Genomic DNA, 6,000 nt, shown 5'->3' with positions numbered 1-6,000 from the left:
TAAGTACTTCACCGGGTCCACACTCCAAGCCAGAGGGTAATCCAGGTTCGGGTGTGTAGTGGTCGGCGTAAGCGGTATAACCATCAACTTATCCCAGTTGATCCGCAGTCCTGAATATTGCTCAAATCTCACATATTCTCTAATCAATGCATTCAAATGTGTGTCTGGATGACAGGTGAATAATACCATGTCATCTGCATAAAGGGAGATGTGGAGGGGCCAGAAGATAAAGTGCAGCGCCTCCGGGTGCAATTGTCTAATCTTGCAGCTTAAAGGTTCAAGTATCAGCGTGAACAAAATAGGGGAGAGTGGGCAACTTTGGCGTGTTCCTCTGCTTATGCGTATAGAAGCAGAAGTTTGTCCATTAATCCTAACCCTGGCACTAGGGCTGTGGTATAGTATCATTACCCACTTCAGAAAACATTCTGGGAATCTCATACTGGGCAGGACTGTGATCATATGTACCCATTCCACGGAGTCAAAGACTTTCGCCTCATCTAATAGGGCCGCCACAGCCAGTACCTCTGGGTCTAAATGGTGATACAGAGCAAAGATGGTGCGAAGATCCAGAACGCCTTCGCACGACTCGTCCTCAACATCCTCCGACACAGCCACATCTCCGGCCACCTGAGAAACCTGCACTGGCTCCCCGTCAGAAAGAGGATCACGTTTAGACTCCTCACCCACGCACACAAGGCTCTCCACGACCTGGGCCTCAAGTACCTCAACAACTGCCTGACCTTTTACACCCCACACGTCAGCTACGATCGACCAGCCAAGCCCTCGCCGCCGTTCCACGCATCCGCAGAACCACTGCCGGAGGAAGATCCTTCTCCTACCTGGCTGCCAAGACATGGATCTCCCTCCCCATCCACCTTCGACTAACCCAGGACCATCTCTCCTTCAGGAAGCAACTCAAGACCTGGCATTTTGAGCAGTAATGTACCCCTCTCCCCCTCCGCCTTGAAACCCTTCCGGGTGAGTAGCTCGCTATACAAATGCCAAGATAGATAGATAGGAGGTTGTGAGGCACAAAGCCCGCCTGGTCCGGCAGAACCAACTTTTCTTGCAGGAGTTGCATTCTGGTAACAACTTTTTTTGCTAAAATCTTTGCATCTATGTTTATCAGAGAAAGGGGCCTATAAGAATCACATTTAGTATGATCTTTATCTGGCGTGGGGAGCGCTATCAAAAGGGCTTCTCTTAGCGAAGAGGGTAGTCGGCCTTCTTCATCTGCCTCTTCATACATTTCCGCTAGGTATGGTATGAGTACCTCGCTATATGTCTTATAAAACCATCTGGGAAGTTTGTCCAAACCAGGAGCTTTATTATTTGGAAGGGAGTTTATGGAATCCACTATTTCATCCTTAGTTATATGATGGCCTAGGAATTTGCAGTGCGTGTCTGATAGCCAAGCGATGGCAATATCTTGTAAATACTGATCTATTTCTGGTGGCGTACTTGTTGTTTTCGTGCACTGGTCATCTCAAGGATTGAATATGGTTGCACTACCTTAGCAGGGCTCACTAAAATCTCAACAGCCCCGTTGAAAGCATGCCTTAATGCAGCCACAAGACTGATAGCGGGATCCCAAAAATTCGACCATATCTCTCTGCATTTGAAAGCTCTCAACTGGCTTCCATTCGAAGCACGAATCCAGTTCAAACTGGCAAGCATCACCCATAAAGCAGTACACAACAAATCCCCGGTCTATCTTGCCCAGAAACTCACACTGTCAGGAGGGTCTCGCTCCTCCAGGAGCAAAGAGGACATACTACTGAAACCAGCACGATTCCATAAGAAAAAAACCTATGACCGAGCAGTCTCAAGGGCAGCACCAAGAATTTGGAATGCCCTCCCCCCGGACATAAGAAGAATTCTGTACATCACAACATTCAAAAAAGAAGCAAATCTATTTTACATGAAGAAATTTCTTCCCTGATACCTTACTGCTGAACTATGTATTTGTCATGCTACCTTGCTGTTCGAATGCTAACTCAAGCCCTCTTTGCAATTACAGGACCTGTATAATCATGTTGTGTCTTATTACGCTAACTACTGGATCTGAATATTCATATTTTGTCTTATTATGTTGTTTAGTGCTAAAATAAGCTATCTGTTTGAATACTGTATATTTAGCTATGCCTTTTGTAATTCTAATTGTTTCAAACCAGTAATGGCTCGGAGTATGTATGGGTTGGATTGTTGTAAGACCCTGTAAAGTGCTCTGATACCCTGTACAGGGTCATGTTCGCGCTATAGAAAATACCAAAAATAAATAACTAAATAAAATATAATGTGTGGTTATCTTCATAAGCCATCTGTGTAATGTAAGACACTGTTGGAGCTGGTTTTATTTTACCAGACAAAGCGAGCCCAGGTCTGCCCCCTTCACCATACCTGCGTGCTTCAGATCTGCGCGACTTGTAATCAACTTCTTCTGCAGCGTATTTCTGGTAGTCGTTCATCTTTTCCCTAATTTGCGCTAACAGTGTCAGGCGTTGCGTCCTAGTGTATTCTTCTTCTAGCCTCGCAATGTCCCTTTCAATCCTGACCAATTGTTGTTGGATAGCCTTCAATATGCCAGCATGTTTATTGATGCAGTGCCCCCGTATTGTGACATTAAACGCCTCCTACAGCAAACCCACACTGTCTACGGACCCCGAATTAAAGTCAAAGTAGTCAGTTATTACTTGTTGTAGCTCACTGCGAAATACTGGGTCTAAAAGGGCACTACCCTGGAGGCACCATGTGAATTGACGAGGTACATAGCTTGAAACACCTAACGTGAGGCGGACTGGTGAGTGATCTGACAGTGCCTTGGGTAAGTGTACAACGTCTTTCATCCACGTACATGCATCCTGAGTGAGAAGCCAATAGTCAATCCTAGACGGTTTGTTATGTGTTATGTGTTGTGGACGTGCAGGTGCCCTCCTTATGGTCAGCGTGTCGCATGCGCCATATATCTTTCATACCCCAAGTGTCCATGCCCTCTTTCAAAGCTTTGGCAGCTTGCTTGCCATATCTTTCAATACCTGTGGATCTGTCTAGAGCTGGGTCTAGGCACGTGTTGAAATCGCCTCCCCAGACTACTCGCGCATCTGGCAACTCACCAAGTTTGGACCATATGCTTGCATAAAAACTAGGGTCGTCGGTGTTAGGGCCATAAGACGTGACCATGGTAAGTACTGTGCCTCCAAAATTACTGTGTACAGTGACGAATCTACCTTGATCATCTGTAATAGTAGCCAGCTGTTGGAATGGGGTCCCCCACTTCACCAGCAACAGTAGAGAACGAGGAAGATACCCGATATGTTGCCCACCTCGCACCTACTCTGGTGTCTGTGTGTGTTGTGAGGTGCATCACCTGTAAGCAAGCTACATCCACTCTATCTGTCCAAATATGCCAGTACCCTGTGTATCTTCTGCGGGTTCTGCAGGCCACGGACATTCCACATCATAAACGTCAGTGTGCGAATTTCTATATTACTGTTAGCCATTTCCGTGACTTTTCCAGTATGTGCCCCCGCCACATGGGGTATTGTGTATCGGTGTAGATCAATTATAAAACACTCATGTAAAGCTGACTGAACCATTTTCCTTTTCCATCCCCCACCCACCTCCCACTCCACCCATCCCTTCACAGAGGAGACAGGCCAAGAACATTGCCCCTGCATATCCCCCCTGACTCCCCACTCCTGTAGAACAAAAACCCACAAAAAAAACATCCACTAACTGTGTGGTTCACACTGAGGGGTCAGAGCTGCTGCTCCATTTCTTGTGGAGCTGGTCCCACATGAGTAAACGCCCATTCCACCTGTACATCAGATACTAGCCCTACTGTTATCCCCAACCCACTTGTTTATGGGGTAGACCCTCTCTTACCATGGATGGGTCTAGGAGTAAAAAATCAAGAACCCCAGACAATACCAAAACTTTGATCATAATAAACTTAATGTCCCCAGTGTCCAACAAACAGAATGCCATTTGTAAACGTATCTGGTCTTTAGCGCCATTACAGTCCCAGAGTTCAATCAGTCAGTTGCCAGCACCGCTCCAAACCCTCCATCTGTCGGAGCACGTCCTGGAGAATCAAACATGTGCTTTAGTATTTATAACACTAAGAACTTCAGCTCGAGAGGCTGTTCTGACTGTGCGGGCTTCACACCTCATCATCGTCTAGACCCACATCAGATAGGTCAGATCCCCAATCATGACAACAATCTCATATATCCTTATCTTTTGATCATTCCACATTTGATGTGGTGGAGTGTTCACCCTGTTCAACTCTTGGCGATCTCCTCCTTGCGCTCGCTTGTCCATTCTGTTGTACAAGTTTCAATACTGTAGCAGTGATTCTGCTCATACACAGAACTGTGCATAGAGACATGGAACCTTAATGAATTAGGGTGTGCCAAAACTCACCTTAGTAGCCAAAATCCCCTACCTGACTAGCAATTAGTGTCTCATTGGTTCTTTCATACCCCCAATGATTAGACAACCCAGAACATGGAACTTAGAATACCTCAGGCAATGTGGAACACATGAACACTCTTTCCTTATACTCTCATATCAGTCCAAAATGGGGAGTAAATGAAGACACGCGCAAGTTTGAAATATTTATTTCTAATACCGTGTACTCAGGCGCAGTAGCTTAGCTAATACAAGCAGACATATTATAAGCAACAAGATTATCAGCATAGTTAATATTCCATAAAATACAAAAGGAGAAAGCATGTTAAAATGCTAAATGGAAATAGACTAGATTACACCTAGATTTCACACTCCTTTACTATTAGGTTATTTTATTTCTACAGAAGGTCTCTTGGGTTTACAAGGGCGGCCCCATGCCTCTGGTCCTAGTAGAAATGGATCACATCATTTTCTACACCAGCTCTCTGCATGCAAATGTTCTCCAAAAAGTGTGTGTGAGCATGCCTGCGCAGTACATTATTAAACGCGCCAAAATCAGAGGTGGCCGCAGCTGCATATATGTTATGTCTATAATGTGCACTAATCAGACCGAACAACAACCACTGTGTTGAAATAACCTTGAAGGCCTCGGCACTCACTGTTCAGACAAAGCTTTCCAAGCCAAGTGGTAGTATAGAAAAACATATTATTCTCATGTGAAGCCAAACAGTCCTCTAGACTCTAAACATTTGTAATAATATGTGCCGTGTGCAAAAGCAGCAGAAAGGAAAAATGCTGTTTAAACTTCTAATAAGCTCATGATAACTTAACACAGTGTAAATGCAAGGGTCAACCCCATGACAATACCTCTTGAGGATCATTGTAAATTTGTGATTTACCATCCATCGTGATGCGTAGTCTGGACGCATACAGCATAGCATATGGTATGTTTGAGTCTCTCAACTTTTGTTTCACCACCCCAAATCTTTTCCTTGCTTCCTGCACAGACGCCGTGAAGTTTGGGTAAATAGAGATGTCCATTCCGTCGTGATTCAGCTTTCCCAATTTTCTGGCCTTTCCAAGCGCTGCTTCTCTATCTCTGTAATTTAGTATTCTTGCTATTATTGGGCGCGTGACCCTATCAGTGGCTTCGGCGCTAAGGATCTATGTGCTCTCTCAACTATAAATATGTCAGAGAACGTGTCTCTTCCCAGCAGAGTCACTAGTAGTTTTTCCACGTACTGCTCAATCGGTCCCATATTTGTCATTTCTGATATTCCTGCTAAGCGAATATTGTTTCTCCGGGACTTTGGTTCTAAATCCTCCGCCATTGCTGCTAGCTGTTTCTCCTTCTTGGTTTGTTTCACGTCTATTTGTATCTGACCATCTTCCGCTTCAGATATTCTATGCTCTGCCATGTCGATTCTTTCTGTGGGCTTGTCAATACGTCCGGACATCCTGTTCACCCTGTATGTCAACGAGTCTATTTTTCCATCAATGTTGGACAGGGACGCTTGGATCGTGGTGAACATGGCCTGCACAGCATCATTTGTTACCCCGCCTGTCGCTCCCACCGTCTGCTGCGAC

Source organism: Lissotriton vulgaris, chromosome 2_1 (assembly GCF_964263255.1).
Source record: "Lissotriton vulgaris chromosome 2_1, aLisVul1.2, whole genome shotgun sequence".
Classification (NCBI taxonomy): Eukaryota; Metazoa; Chordata; class Amphibia; order Caudata; family Salamandridae; genus Lissotriton; species Lissotriton vulgaris.
Note: the sequence above shows the minus strand (reverse complement) of the source record.